Source organism: Vollenhovia emeryi, unplaced genomic scaffold, assembly GCF_000949405.1.
Source record: "Vollenhovia emeryi isolate VEMERY1.0 unplaced genomic scaffold, V.emery_V1.0 DF939172.1, whole genome shotgun sequence".
In the NCBI taxonomy this organism is placed as follows: domain Eukaryota; kingdom Metazoa; phylum Arthropoda; class Insecta; order Hymenoptera; family Formicidae; genus Vollenhovia; species Vollenhovia emeryi.
In genome coordinates, this window is record NW_011967194.1 from 1,340,014 (window position 1) to 1,356,356 (window position 16,343).

Below are 16,343 nucleotides of genomic sequence, written 5' to 3' on the forward strand. Positions count from 1 at the left end.
ACCGTATGGCATCGTTACCGCGGAAAGGACTAAGCCGGCTCTTTACGGCGGCGTCCGCAGTTAAAGATTAACGTAAGAAGTAAAACGCGCGACCGAAAACTTGGCTTTATATTCGCGCCGTTACTTATGCAAATGCACGCCGGAACGTGAAACTTATTAAAGCTCGCCTCGCCTCGCTAGGCGTCAGGAAAGCCGCCTCGCGCGCCTTATTGCAGGGAGACAAAACTTTCGACAGTTGCCATTGGGTGGAGACGTATAGGAATGTGGACGGGCTTCGTAGAACGGCAACGAGATACCGATGTGACTTTACGCCATCCCTTTTCATATTTCCAACATTATGAACCCTCGTCGCGTTTGCCGCGGAAGCGGCAAGGCGTAAAGTGTTGGTACACGAGGACGAGGAAGATTACTCGCGAGAAAGTATTTCCGCGCCGGTGGAATCGACTTACGTGTACACAGAAGAAACACTCTGCGAGAACAACGACGAGGTAATGATTCTCCCGGCCTTCCCCCCGCGCTGTGTTTTATAGTCTCGCAAAACTTGGACGCGATCGCATATTCTACGTGCGTATCCGTCGTCGAGTGAAACGCGTACTCCCGTACGGGAACACGCGGGCGCGAAGCGGGAGCAAAGTTGCGCGAAATAAGATCTGCCGCGTCACTTGGAACTTTCTAATCAGGCCGCTATTGATGAGGTGAAGAAGGAGCGGACAATATTAACTCGCGATAGCCGAGCTCGGCGGCCAAATAGAGTAACTTAATTGTTTCTCCCCCACTAACCGTGCCGGTAATGGCTTAGCCGAGGGCGTATTTTGCTAACTAAAGTTTCTCAGACGCAGTTGTGGAGCCCCACCAGGATAGAATCCGGACAGTTTGTTCGGTGCGCAAGAGATGTCAAAGGTGACTCCTCGATCCCTTACTTTCCCCCCGTAATCGCTTACCGTGTGTGACCGAGAGAATTACCAGATTGCCAGTTTGTCGGCTCTTATCAAAGGTGCGTGTCGCGTGCCGGCGACTATCGATAACCCCGCGCTCCAGAAGTAGGACGGCACTTCCCGTGACGCAAATCAAGTTTACGTTTCCCGCTATGGAAACGCAGCAGAGGGGCTCGATCGTGAAGTCTGTATAAGGAGGCCAAACTCCCGTGATCAGAGTGGGCCGACATTTTTTTAGACTTATTCGTTCAGAAAGGAATCACTGGAAGCGCTGTCTAAGAATACAACTCTATGCCTCATACAGGCTTGATGGGGCTCGACGGTCGCGGCGGCGCGAGTGTCGGAATCGTCGCTCTTGCCCAGCGCGAAGTTCGAGGGGCAGGAGTGCAATTAGCCGACTGGTTTGGACAAGTTGGTGTCCGAGCCGGGCGTTGACGCGAAAAGAGAACGAAGAGGGAAAGGCAAAGGGCGGCAGAATGTGTCCCGGACCACGTCGACCCGTGTTGAAATGGGAAACGCGCGAGCAAGTTCTAAAATTAATCCTTTCATTTAAATGCGCGGCAGGAGCGGTCGGGCCGGATAGATAATCATTGAATCTCGCGGTCCGCTTTGCGCTCGTACAAAACGATATAATCCCATCTCCCTTCAGAAGTGATAATACCGCTAACGACTCTTGAGCGAATCGGAAAATAGTTAAGAACGAAAGGATATTTCGCGCGAGTTTAACGAGTTTATCCCGCGCTCGGACGCCAACAGGTGCTGGCGGCCCCCGCGATATCTCGCCGTCGAGATATCGCGCCGGAGAGATCGAGAATAATGATTATCTCGTTTCTTTTTTACGCCCCGACCGAACGCTGCCGTGGATGATTATCAAGAAATCTCCACATTTACACGGGGCGCGTCCCACGTTAAATTTTCCTCGCGCGTCGTTCACGTCGGGCGCCCGGGTTTCATAATGCGCAAATGTAGTTTTCCGCTGGGAACGCAATTCCATTTTCCACGACAAGGAACGAACAGCGGAAGAGCGATGTAAAAAAATTGCGCTGTACGAAGCGACGGTGCAAAGTGTCGCTTACGCTCGCGCCGCTCGTCCTGAAATGGCCGTGGTTTCGGATTTAATTAACAATGCCGTAATTGTCGAGACGCTCTAGGCCTCTGTTTCTTCTTCTTCTTCTTCTTCGAGAGAGAGAGTTTTAACGTGACGCAGAGATGTCGATCTTGACAATCTTACATCGATAAAGAAAAAAAGAAAGAAATCGTGAATTAGACGGACGTTGATAAATACCTGTGAAATTGATTCCGGAGATAAATGAGGTCCACAGGTGCGCGTGATGATCGGAAGATCACCGTGCGATATTTTTCCCACCTCGCCGCAAGGCTTGAAAACGCAGCCTTGGAGATACGTAAATATTAAGTTGCGGTGGACATTTAATGCGACGTGCAGAATGTTGTTTTGCAGGAAGAAACTTTCGCCCGATGACGTCGATGAAAAACATAGTTGGATCTAGTTTTCAGGAAACGATGCAAATAAATATCTCTCGCGCATTAAGCTGTCCGCTTCTTCAGTCACGTTATGCGATCTCGAAATTCTCTCTCTTTCTCTCTCTTTTTTTCTTCGTAAGAGTTTACAGCTTCAGCATAAGAGAAGCCCTTGAAAGGGATGAGCGTTCTCGAGGGAGCGAAGGTCTCTCTTTACCGCGCCCTGTTTCTTACTGAAAAGATGTTTTTAACTATCGTACCGCCACTGCCTCGACCAATCTGGTAAGAGACCAGCCTGTATGCTGATACACTCTCCCGGAAGCCGTCCAAGTATTCACTTCGGAGTTGGTCGTAAGGGATTCCGCATCGAGAATTGTCGTGCACGAATACATTTCCCTTCCCCAGCGTCACGGAAGGTCAGCCCGGCGGAGGTTTCCTTCGGAATAATTCGGTCTCGGGCGACTTGATAATAAGAGCCTTTACGAGGTTGCATTAAACAGCGAAATGGCTTTCCGTTTTGGCCGAGGTACTGTTCTCGCGTCCCCGTACGTAACATCAACCGAGCTTGCTCCGGAATAATTTTATCGCTCCTTCCAGCAGCAGAAGATATCCCGTGGACTCGCGTCCTTGGGCTCTCGCACGTTTTCACGAGCCCTTTCGGACGGCGGAGAATTTAGATTCGATCTCGCCCGCGGAAACGTGCGCGCGACTCGATTCAATTGTGCGTCCTGGAACACATAATCCGCCACAATATTGCAACGCAGCGGGCCACCACGCATACGATCGATACCGCGCCGCGTCCGTGCCAGCTGACTTGACTAACTAATCCCTGAGCGCACGTGTGTACGTGCGGACGAGACGTGGCGTTGTTCGCCGCGTAGGACAATGCGCGAGGAGAATCCCGACGGCGAGAGGAGAGCCGCCGGAACGAAATGTCTCCGAATGGCGGCGACGTCGGCGACGGTTTAATTGGCGACCCGCATCTCGTGGGCGCCACGAAATCGGGCGCCGAGGGATCAAGGGAAAATATCGAATTAGCCGATGGATGTGGACGCGAACACGCAAAGCCCCCCCCCCCCCTCACGTACTTCTCACCGCGTAGTCTTAATCCCGCGCCGGTTTCGCGCTGCATCCCGCAACCGCCGCTCGAAACCGGGCGGACTACTAATTATTCGCCATTGTCGAGAACACGCAGTTCGTAGATCGTGCCGACACAGTCGGCGATACAGCCGGCTAATTCGCGTCATGAATGCTAATCGCTCGGTATTAATCCGGAATAACGCCCGGGGTTTTCTCCTTTGACACGGCCTGTTGTACGGGCGAGCTTAAGTACGCGACGATGAGCGCCCGGCATTATTTCAGCACAATTGCGCGACGCGCGGGAGAACGGACCTAATTACGCGACGATGAGCTAACTGCATATTTCGCGATGGAGCGAGTTATGTCGCGGGGAAGATAATCGAGATGGGATTCGTGCGTACGCTGGAGAAAATTGAAATGTTGAGGTTGTGACTGATAATATTGCGACGTGAAGGAATAATAACCGAGTTGCTCGTGCTTTCGGGCAACAGTAGGGAAATTTAGTGGTACTTCCGGCGAATCTCTCTCTCTCTCTCTCTCTCTCTCTCTCTCTGCAGGGAGGAAAACGAACGGGAATCGTTCTTTATTTTCGTAGAGACTAAAGTGTCTTTTCCTATGCAAAATTATTGCAAGGACCTCACTCTCTTAATTGTTATTCTATTGTGAGAAATAAGATTTGTTAACGATAGGAAGGATAAACTTTTCATGATAAACGAGCTTCGTGCGGGGTACGTTTTATTAAAAGAAAACAACGCGGAAATAGTTCCAACATTTTCCGAAGAACGTTTTGCAACTGTGGCCAAATTTAAATTAACACTGTGGAATGTATAGCGAGATTATCACGAGACGCAAGCGCTACGTTAATTCCGGAAAGAAAGGCCTCTAATAAGATACGATTCAACTATTTCGCCATGCGCGAGTTATCACGCGTTATCGCATCGCGTTCCGTTGAACTCGGCTAATTCAGTCCGCGTTTGCTACCAATCAAATGCGTGCCGAAATCGACTGAATTAGCCGAGTTCGACAGAATAGTTGAATCGTATTTTATGGAGACGTTTCTTTCCAGAGAGGCTGTCACACACACTTTCCGTAAAACGTAAGAAAACTTACCGTTACGTGAAGATTTTACGCGTGCACGGAAATCGAGGCAAGGGTTGCAGATACGCACAAGAAGTTACTCACTGAACGACGTAAATTGAAGTACTAGGTATGGAATTTTCCATTTCGTACACCGAACTCTTAACGTTCGTTTTTTGTTTTTGTTTTTCTCCCCCACACGGTCTCGCGTGACGTACCGCATTCCGATGTATACACGAAGGTCACCGCTCTATCAATCGCTCGCCGAGCCTCGAGCCGGCAGGTAGTGTCGAGAGTCGCGCTCCGTGCGTCGTATTACTTTTCCGTTATTGCGTTATCAGTTCCTGCGATCGCTATGAGCACGGGGATAAGACGCTTATTAATTTACACGTTTGTCTGTAGCAGGTAACGTTCGTTGATTAAACATTAAGTTTCTACAACGTGTAATGAGAAACGATTTGCATGCGAAGTTGACGACTTCTTATCAATCGTAGATATTTCACGAGACTAAAACCAACTCGTCTAAAATATGAATGTAAATGATACGTCGCGATCACGTCTCGTTTACGTATCCCGCTTTGAATCGTATGTCGATTTTAATGTAATCTTGTTCTCGGGAAAATTGTACTTCGCACGACAGGCAGGTAGTAAAGAAAGTCGCTTGTTGTGCGTCGTTGTATCTTGAAATGTGGTCGAAAATGATCTCGGTTAACTGTTACGATTAATAACGAGTACTCATCGCAGTGGCTGCTTCGCTCGCGTAATTCATTTCGCGTAAGGATCGTAAAATATCGTTTCGTTGCGGATTAATAACTTCTTTACCGCGGGCCGCTTAGATTCCGACGCTCGCGTCGCGTTTTATATTGCAGATTTAAAAGTGATTTATCCATTGCTATTTTCGAACGGAGAATGTAAGGTGGGACGAGTTGTCGGTCGTTGTTTGAACAATTTACGCGACGGAAAGTCATACGACGCATGCTAATAGTGTTTCGTGCATTTCGCGGTATTTCGCGCCGCGTACGGGAGTGCCGAGAGAAATTTCGCGCGATCGTAATTAATCATTTTCGCGAGTGAATATAGTGTCAGTGCACAAGGAAACCTGAGAGGAGGAGGAGGCTTCGGGGGGGCATCGGGCAACGGCGGAGCAACCACGAGGTAAATTATTTTATCAACTAATAAGAATTCTCCAATGTCGCCAGCAATAATTAACAACGTCAGTGTGTTTTCTTGACCATACCTGGTATTTTTAATAATACAGAGAATTTATTGCGAAAATTACGGCCGACGACCCTTATCGGCGCGCAGTTAAAAAGAAGTCGAAGTAGACGCGCAGGCAACATCTTTGTACTGTTATTGCGAGAAATATTATCATATACATATCATTAAATATTTCATACTTTATTATTTGTTACCTGCAAAATGAAGTAGCTGTTCCTTGTTAGTCTTGAGTTACGGACAAAAACACACGTTGAAATCTGAGTTTACATTTAAAAAGAAAACTTTTCGAGCGCTCTATAATTGTTTTATTAAATGTCTATTTTTTTCAATATAAAACATTTACTCCAATAATTTCGATTTTAAATAATTATCCTATAATCATATATTTATATTTATTTGTTACAGTTCAACGCAGTTTACAACTCCGTCGCTGCGCATCGTACGAGTGAGTAATATCCATATATTTTAATAATTTGTCTTGTTATTATTCCGCCACATACGCATGCTATACCGCCGAGTTTTCAACACTTGCACAATATTTAAACGCGACATTGAAACATTAGTTTAGCGCGCAATGCTATGGTCTAGTCGATAAAACTCATTCCATTCTGCGAATTAAATCAAAGTCGTCCGCTGAAATAGCAAAAAAACGCACGGGAATCTGAATTAGTACGGGAAGAAAAATCGGCGATACGCCGGCAATTCTCTCCGCATGCCGCCGGCTCGACGGCCGCAGGCGCGGTGTTTTCCGAAAATTAACGGCTACGTGCCTTATCTTCCGCCCCCGCCCCCCCTTTCTGCCTTGATATCGTCCAGAGGGAAAATTAGGCTACGAGGAGAGAGAAAAAGAGAGGGAATGAGAGGCGTAAAGAAACGCTCCGGAGCTTCGGCTCCTCGAGCCATTTGCTCGAAAGTAACTTTCGTACATTCTACCATTCTCTGTGGAGTAACAAAAAATGAGGCAGAGAAATTATCGCATCGTAGTTTTCGAGAGCCGAAGCTAAAGGGAGACGTAATTTTTTTTTTGCGAGCGTGTAAAGTATCTCGGTTTTATTATAGCGTAACAATAAATTGTGATCCGGCATTTTGGCGAAACGAGGCAATTTCTCGCACGTCATTAAATCTATTTTTTGGATATTTGAGCATCGAACGGTGACACGGTCGCGCGATAAATCATGCAGAATTCGTCGCGTCGTTATTCAATACTAATTCAGCGATGGCGCATCCAGCCGGCGCGGCAGTAATTAATTCCATTATACCGGGCCGAACGTGATTACGCCGATACCTCGTGTAAAAGTGCCCGCTCTCCGTGGCCCAAAATCTTATTAGTACTATTAAACGGACGCTCGAGCCCGCCTCCTAGAAGATATTAAACGAGATGAGTAGACGACAACGCGAGCGCGAGGACGCCGGGGTAGAGACGTGTAATGGGATTTGTGGTTGCTCTGGCCAGTTTGTGGTCGTACATCGCCGACACGTACACAACGACGAGCTCGCCTGAACCGCGACGACGAGGCCGCGCCTTTGCTCTTCTCAATTATAAATACCGGGTAATTAATCCCGCGCGAGCTACTAAATCCCAGAGTGTACGCCGGCCGTCGTTTTACTCGTGCGGATCGCCGCGGATGTCGGAATTTTATCCACTACGATCGACCGAAGCGGCCGTCGCGCCGTAATTTCTCTCGAGAAACGTAACGGGGGGAAAAATAGGCGTCCGCGGGCGCGCGTGTCAGAAGCGATTGTCAGGATATGGAATGGACATCCCGAATCCTTTTCCACGGCTCGGGGATGAAACTTGCCGGACGGGGATCGATCGGGACGGGCGGTTGCTTTCTAGATTGCCACTATTCCGCAGAGAAAATCATTTCCGGCATCGGAACGCATCGTCGCCTCGCCGGTGTGTCAACAAGGATCGGCTTCGACGACCAGCGATTTCGCTCGGGAGTAGACAGTGGTAAACCGGAATTTCTTCCCGAAGATACAATGTACGCGCGTGTACTTCGTACCCGCGCTTATTCGCTTTATTTTCCGCCGTTATTTTCCTCCATCTCTCGCAACGTGAGGGATCGACCCGTCATTTCGTGCCTACTCGTTACCAATAATTTAGACCGTGGTTTCCCGCGAGTCGCGTCTCTCGCCGTCGCAACGGGGATGAATCGCCGGACGACGATGAGCGCGACGATAACTCCCGCTCGCAAGCGAGCGCCGCTGAATCCGCGAGCGATGGTATATCAATGCCCAGTTCGGCCGCGCGTATACGCGTGATGAAACCGCGACGAAACCGTCGTGTCATCGGCAGAATTCATTTACCATACGCGCGTCCTGGTATTCAGCGCGAGTCCGCCCGCGAACAAAGCCGTCTTCGCAACGCCGCGCCGACGCGACGCTTTGTCGGGCGTGGTGCCTTTGTCTCCCTTTTTTCCCCGTCGCAAAATCGAAAGCGTCCCAACAACCGAAATCCATTGGGATGGATCTTCGAGAACGCCGCGAGGAATGCGCGCGCCTCGAATTTCCCTCTTTGAAAACTCCGGAATTTTCGCGACGTTGAAAACCTCCAATCTGCCCCATCGGATAAGTTCGCCCGCTCCGGAAACGAGTCTCTCTCGCCCGCGGAAGAACGATCGCGGTCGTAATTAATTCGCATTCGCACTGATAAACAGCGCGGTCCACAACTTGTCCTGGTATTACTTTGTGCGTAAAAACTGATAAAAATAATTACACGCGCAAAAACTATATTTGACTGTGTCAGTAAAAAATTTGACTAAAGGATCCTCTTAAGGGGATGCTGAAATGTTTCTGCACCTTTCGCACTTTTTGCATCTAGGACTGTCAATTCGCGAAAACATTTGTGTAATATACAAATTGTAAGGCTCATGCGTTACAGATCGAAAGTGTCCCACTATTCGGATTAAATGAGAGAACGGCGTGGTATTGAAACTAAGTTCAGAGGCCTATAGAGAAATGTATTCACGTAAATAAGTTATAGGTTACTGCGTGAATACACTTCTCTTTAGGCTTCTGAACTTAGTTTCAACGATATCGACAGTGTCCCAGTATTCGGACTAAATCAGAGAGCAGCATGGTATCATTGCAACTAAGTTTAGAAGCCTAAAAAGAAATCTATTCACTCAAATCAATCTATAACTTATTTGCGTGAATAGATTTCCTTTTAGGCTTCTAAACTTAGTTTGAATGATACCATGCTGTTCTCTGATTTAGTTCCAAATAGTGAGACACTGCACACAAAAGCCATAATTTGTACATTACGCAAATGTTTTCATAAATGTTCAGTTCTGGGCGCGAAAGGTGCAAAAAGTGCAGATGCGCTTCAGCATTCCCTTAAGGCCATCCGTTCGCGAGTGAACGTTGTTTTCGGAGCAATCGCTCAGTTCTGAAAAGTAAATCCCGTCAGGTTGACAAATTCATCTGCCGATAGCGACGGGACGTGTGTCGCGGCGGCGTGAAATAAAAGATAATTACGAAACGATCTTTCTCTCCGTCGCGTGATAAAATTTGACAGGAGCGCGAAACGTCGCGTTCGCATCGTCGTCCTCACTTCGGCGATCCCGCGTCGAGGAATTGCGACGCCGGTAACGGGCGATAACTCGCCGGTTTCATTTCGTCGCGGAGAGTGCAAAAGCTCGTTTTCCCGCGAGCGCAAACTCGACTTTATTCGAGCGTGCCCGATGTCCGCCCTGTGTACTCGCGCACCGCGAACCTCCGATTTTCATCTACTCCGTTCGCGACGGTCGACGGGAAGGGGCCGGCACACGGGCGCGACGCAGATCAACGGGATTAATTAATTAACGCGGCGCGCAAGACTAACCCCCGGGTCGGTCGGCGAGAGACGCGGAGCTCGCGAATTCTCGCGGAGTTACGTTCGATCTGTCGCGTCTCACCTGCGCGTCCGCGTGCGTGACAACGACAGAGGTAATTTTAATGCTCATTTTACAAATTAAACGCTGCGCGCATGCACAAACGTATCGAGCTTGACGGGCGGAAGCTCTCGCGTGAATAACACGGTCGAGCCGCCCGGAAACCACGTTGCGCGAGCAAAATGCTACGTCTCTTTGCGGCACTTCTCTCGCGCTGCAACGAGATAATGAAACAAAGATTAATTCCTCCCTAGCGCGGGGGGATTAATTCCCGTGGCTTAACGCGCGAGTACGCTTCATGGATTTATCGTATCGCGCGATCGCGGCCTGCACGGCCGTCCGTGAGGGAGGGAGAGGAGGTTTCGTTTTACAAAATGGATTACGAGCGTATAATCCGACGAAACGAGACACAGTTCTCGCGGAGAAGAAAGGGAAAAAAATCGCGGCGAGTCGTCGCGCCTTTCGCGCGACGTTGACGCTAATTCGCCGGAGCTCCGGAAACAATGATCCGGGTGAATAAACAATCGGACGCTAATAAATCATCCCTCGGTGGAAGAGCGCGCGCCGTGATGCTCATCGGGACCGTCGTGATAAACGACGGAGTCTCGCGCGTCGATGCTTTATCGTCAATTAAACGGAATTGCCGCGGATACCCGGGGCTTTCGCGAAACGGCGCGGACCGGCGCTAATAGCGCGTGATCGGTGTTATTTTAAGTGCGTTTTCAAACTAAAAGACGTATACAACGCGCCGCGGCAATTTGCAGTAAATCGTCGATAATTAAACGGCATTGCTGCGCTTCGGCGTTGATTAATTGGACATGATCGATCGTCATTGGGATGATTTTCGAGAGGCAGATCGCTTTATTCGGGCATCGCGGACCGAACTATTATTTTCTCATTCCCCGTCACGTCTCCCCACCCTCGTGTGGTACAGTTTCGCCCGCGCGAAGATGCGGAAATATCCGTTTTCCCCGTTATCGATAGCCTTGTTGCTGGGATTCCCACCATCCGATGTATCGGACACGAGGGCCGTCCGCTGATAATAAAAATAATACGAAAGAAAAAAGAGACGGGGAAAGAAAGCGCGCGCTCGCGGATGCTGGAGAGATCGGAATGCGCCATCTACCGCGCTAAAATTATAACGGACACGGTAAGTGGAATCGGAATCCGTCGAGATTACATCGGGCAATCAAAACAAGCGAGATTTCGCCGCGAGAAAACATCCTCTCCCCCCCAGACGCGTTAAATTTTTCAAGTTGCAAACAGTTTCTGGGACACGCGACTCACGTAGTGGCACGTAATGAGACGGGATTGCAACGACAGGAAGCGCCGTCGATTCCTAATTCGACGGGGCGAAAGAAGTCTGATCGGATCGATCGTGTACGTCTCCTCGTCCGGGCGCCGGATTTCCGGATTTCCGCGATTTCCACCGTTCTCCACGGCCGCAGCGGAGTTATTGTTGTTTTGCGATTTGGCCGGCGAGCACGCGCGCCCGCGCCCGCGTCGTTAGGTATTCCCGGATGCCGTCCTAATTCACCGGACGGTCTCGCCGTAGGAATTTCGCGTCCCGCGGGGAATTTAAAATTAGGAGAGGGGACAAACTTGCGAGACCCCGGCGACGACAGAAGCCCTTCCGTCTCTCGGGACGTTAACGCGCGGCCGTTAACTCCCTCCAATTCCAATTTGGCCTATTGGCCTACTCGAAATGGCGGCTAACTCGCCTAAATCGCTAAACCGAGGACACTGGCTCGCGAAATTGAAATTAATGATTTCCTCCTCCTTGGCGGTACCTTCGCTTGGTACCTTCCGCGTGCGGATTCGATTGTAGCAATTCTTTTTTTCCAGCCCATATCGATGACAATAGATAATTGCTAGGTAATTGAACTTTTGCACTGTCCTCTGGACAAAGTTGGAAAATTGGGAGTCGGGAAGCTTACGACGGGAAATTAACAGATGTGCAGACCGGAAATGACTGTCCGTACATTACCGTTAGAAACGGCCGAGTTCGCGAAAACGATTTTGTTAAAGGAAATTAGTGTGCCGCCAAGAGAAATTATGGCTCGCACGGCGGCAGTGTCGGAATCCGACATTCCGATTCGACGTCCGATACGAGGGTAACTTTGTCAGCCGCGCCCGTTTACCGAAGTTGAAAACTCGTGTCACTCGATTAGCTGGAAATTTCCAGCGTAAGGCGCCGCCATAATTCAGAGAGCATCGGCTAGTTTAATCAGGTACGCACGGGTGTCGATAACGGTGGTTATCGAACAGTTAACGAGTACCAGCTCGATTCGCGCGCCCTGAGAATGAACGCCGGGCCCGTATTCATATCTTGGCGCGAGTGTCAATAAATCTGGATGCAAATTGTAATTTAGTTCGTTTCGATTATGGATGCAGGCGGGCCAGGTCGACGGATAGTCCGTTCGAGTGGGATCGGATGCTAAAATATGCGGGGAGGGCGCGAATCCGCGGGACGAGAATCAATGCGAAAATCGGCGGCGATAACATTTCACGCGACAGCAGCGATCATCGCGATTCCCAAGCTGTTGCTCCCAGGGCGCGAACAGCCGGCGTGGTTTTTACGAGCGCCGTCGTCTTGCCTTTGCATCATCCCGGGACGGACTCGGGAAGAATAAAACGAGCCTACCGGCGCGGTCCCGTGGGAGTCGCGCGTCCCAACGACTCTTCCACTCTCCTTCGTCATGTGGCTCCAAGCGGTCTTAAATGCGTCTCGCCTCGGCAAATATTACTCGTGAATGTGCGCGGTGTTCCATCACACCGAGGTGGAAGATCTTCAAGTACGTGACAGACTTGGGAGGGAACGATACGGGGAAAATTATTTTCATGTCGAAGATGTACGATAATAACTTGTTTGATTTTTATCGCACACACAACGGCTGTATTTTATTATATATACTCTCTAAAAGTCAATTAGTGGATTATCACTGAAAACCGAGGGGGAAACCGCTGATCAAAATCTTGTACTGCAATGCCCAGTGGGTATCACTTAATCTTATTTTCTCATTTTATTTATCTTGTTTTATCATATTTTATCTTTATGATGCCCCAGCAAGGCCTAATGCCCAAAAATGCCTAGTAATGGCCAGTAATGCCGCAAATCTGCACACCACAATGCCCTCAGCGGTTTCTCCCTCGCTGAAAACAGTGAATAGTCACTGATTTGCAGTTCTAAGTATACCGCTGAAAATGGCAGCGGTACACTTACAACTGTAAATTAGTGACTATTCACTGCTTACGGTGACAATCCACAGATTGATTTTTTAGAGAGTAATATATACGAAGCGTAATGTGTATTATACGAGGCTGTTTTCCACATAATACGCGCGTGCTCTCTCTGAAATATATTCTCACGCCCTCTCAACAACGGCGATAAATCCCCGCTATACAGTTTCACAGAAACGTATTTCGTGGATCTTCATTTCGCTCCTGATAAAATGTGATACGTGTTTGGGCAAGCTTTAATTAACACGATCGTTCCTCACGATACCGGAGATACCGGGACCGTATGAACACACGCTCGCAGCACGCTCGTCTATTCTGTCGACCGGGATTCATCGACAGCGGGACCTCACGGTGTACCGGCCAAAATTCCCGCGGCACACGATAATAACGAGATGGTTGACGTCCACGTCAACGCGCGCATTGTGCGTTGCATCATGATTCATGCTTGGATTTCCAGTAATTAATGCATAGCCGCCGGTATGCCGCGTGAGTCGAGTGCCTGCGCCGAAAAAAAGGATCGGGAGGGTCGCGAGACCGTAATGTCGGGAGGAAGGTTCGGTTACCGATACGCGAGAGACACCCTCGAACGAACTGAAGGTCTAATAGCATGTCTTCAAAATATGCATTGCGTCGGAAAAAGAAAGGGGTAACATTTCTCTGGAGAATTCCTCTTAGTTTTAAGTTCTTGCTACTCGAATATCAGTTTGTGCTATTAGCAATTTGAGTAGCTTTTTGTCGCCAGTGATAATCAATCGAGGGGAATTTTTTTTTCAATCGATCAAACTGGCAAAATTTATGTTCATTTTATTCACGTACTTGAAAAGGACCCGATAAAGGGGTCGAAACGTCGTGACTAAAATAAACATCAATTTTGCCGGTTTGGTCGATGTTTAAAAAATTCCCCTTGGTTATGTAATTAGGTTATCGACAATATTTTCCTTCTCTTTGCAATTCTCTCGAAAGAACGCCGATTCTCTCGCGCAGGGGAGTGCGTTCGTCTATTTCGAAATTTTTGCGACTTGAATTCTCACGGAATTAGAGACTGACGGGACTCGACGATACTCGCGTAAGCCCGTGCGAGGGGGATTGAACCACGCTAATGCTTGCGACATCAGGTCACCGAATATATTGACGCGTTTCGTGGTAGACAGCGATTCGAGAAGACAGTCGAATTGTGGCGGCTACGATGTTGCGGAGCAACGGAGAGCCGATCATTGCCGCCGACGCGTTTCCGATCGACAACGAGCGATGAACGGTTATCCTCTAAGGACACGCCATCGTTGCTCGTTACAAGCCGGTGAACTGTGCATATCATTGGCGTGATTCAACACAATTCCGTACAAAACGATCAGGAGCGATAATAAAGCGATGACGTCCCGGTATTGGATACGTTTCGTGAGAATTACGAAAAATTTCGTACTAGGAAGGGTCTGAATTAATGAGTCTATCTACTTTACGATCGCTTTGCGTAATCAGATAGAAGTATCTTAGGAAAATGTAATTCATCAAACGATTTCTGAGAGAAGCGCGTCGTTGGGACTAAGTTCTAAAGTAATCCTCTTGACTTTTATTACGGCAAAGAGAGCGTCTTGCAATCAGCAGCCGCGCGGAATCCGCAGCCCGGAAACTCGCGAGTTCTCTCGCGAGTAATCACAATTATGGATCAACGAAGCTTGATTAATTATTAAATAGATTTTACGAGTTTAGAGCGCGAGTAATATGGCGTGGGATACAAAAAGGCCGGAAAGAATTTCGCTTTTCTTGATTGTAGGGAAACAAGAGCGGTGCATATCGCTCGATGGAATATCAGCTTTCGATAAACGTTTACGTTATCAACAAATGGAAATTGTTTCTTATACGAAGGTTCTTACTTACGAGGAATCTTTAATTTGTATCGCTAATCAATATTACTCCTCGTGCGAAAGATGATAGAGACTCGTCTACAGGAAATTATAAATGAAATCTCTAAATTGTACTTACGATTTAGAAAACGCCATTCTCAATCATGCCATTGTCTCCGTGAAATCCTTGATATTGAAATAAGCCGATACTCGTCGCGAATGTTTACTCCGTTTACGTAGTGCGAGCTGCATCCGTTCAGAAATCGCGTTCTCGAGTTTTGGAGCGGGACGAGGGGATCCGCTTGCGATTTCGAACGCCGTCAATAATCGTATCTTCGTCCTGTATCGGAGATCCAAGGATCCCGCGGGCTCCCTATCTCTCAGCAAGAGCGAGCACGAGCGGGCAGCCGCGTAGGACAGGAGGACAGTAGCTGGACGATCCTGCTGGCTGCCTCGAGGGAAGCTCGCCCGGGCGGCATGGCTCCCACCTCTTCACCTCGATCCTCCTGGCTGTTGCCCGGCGAAGGATGTCTCACCGTTCGTCACTAATTCCCGGGTAACTCGTATCGCTGCTCGCCGTACCGTCGGCAATTCGCACCTCCTGCGTCGCTCTTTTGTGACCCGCGCACACCGTGCGTCAGCAAGTAACGCCTGTTAGCAACAACCCTCCCCGCACCAGGAAGTCAGGCCGCGTCTCTCGTGAGGGCAACCGTACTACCGGGTGTCGTCGAACCACGTCGCGTCGCGCTGCCTCTCATCGGGAACGCGGACGCCGCGCGATTCGTTCGATCGTCGACTCGACGAAGAGAAGACCGAGAAAGGGGAAGAAAAAAGAGACAGAAAGAAAGAGAGAGAGAGAGAGAGAGAGAAGGATAGAAAGAGAAGAAAGAGAGAGAGAGAGAGAGAGAGAGAGAGAGAGAGAGAGAGAGAGAGAGAGAGAGAGAGAGAGNGCGNGACATGGCAGGACACGATAGAACACCACGGGGTACGGACTCTGCGGTCGGAACAGATGTAACGACGATGGCAACGATGGTGACGGTGGCGATGACGGTGATGCACCGTGCAGAGTTCGTATGACTAACGACAGGATCAGAGACGGAGAGAGGAGAGCACGGAGACCTGGGCACAGGACACGATGGCCCGGCCACTGCGCCGGCACTGAGGCTACGCCGCAGCCTCGGCCTCCTGGTTACTCCCTCTTCCTCGCTCTCTCCTGCCGTCCCGTTCCCGTTCTGCTCGTCTCGCTCTCGCTCTCGCTCTCCCTCTCCCTCTCCCTCTCCCCCCTCTCTCTCTCTCTCTCTCCCATGCGTCATGTCTCTCCCGTGCCTCCTCTTTTGAGTCCTCTCCCTCCTCTCTCTCTCCATTTCCCCCCCTACTCCTTCAGTCTTCTTCCTTTCCCCCTCCCTCCACCTATCCCCTGCCTCCATATCTTTCTTTCCCTCTCTCTTCTCCTCCTCTCCAATCCCGTCGTCTCCTCTCTCCTGCTCGCTCTCTACTTCGCCTTTCCTCTCTTCTTTGTCAGAGGTATTTATATAGGATGTGGAACTAACTCTGAAACTAACTCTGACTCCCCCTCAATAAAATCTATCGGACTTCGA

At 49.2% G+C, this 16,343-nt stretch overlaps 2 protein-coding genes across 2 annotated transcripts in view; one reads left to right on the forward strand and one right to left on the reverse strand.

Moving 5' to 3' along the window:
• LOC105563775 (inactive dipeptidyl peptidase 10) overlaps positions 1-15,061 on the reverse strand; it is a 67,130-nt gene extending 52,069 nt beyond the window's left edge. The window contains exon 1 of the mRNA XM_012015677.1: positions 14,885-15,061. The gene's annotated coding sequence lies outside the window, so the exon portion shown is untranslated. The remainder of the gene's footprint in view (positions 1-14,884) is intronic.
• Positions 1-16,343, forward strand: part of LOC105563773 (MAGUK p55 subfamily member 2) — a 73,641-nt gene that overhangs the window by 2,668 nt on the left and 54,630 nt on the right. The window contains exon 2 of the mRNA XM_012015673.1: positions 6,195-6,234. The gene's annotated coding sequence lies outside the window, so the exon portion shown is untranslated. The remainder of the gene's footprint in view (positions 1-6,194; positions 6,235-16,343) is intronic.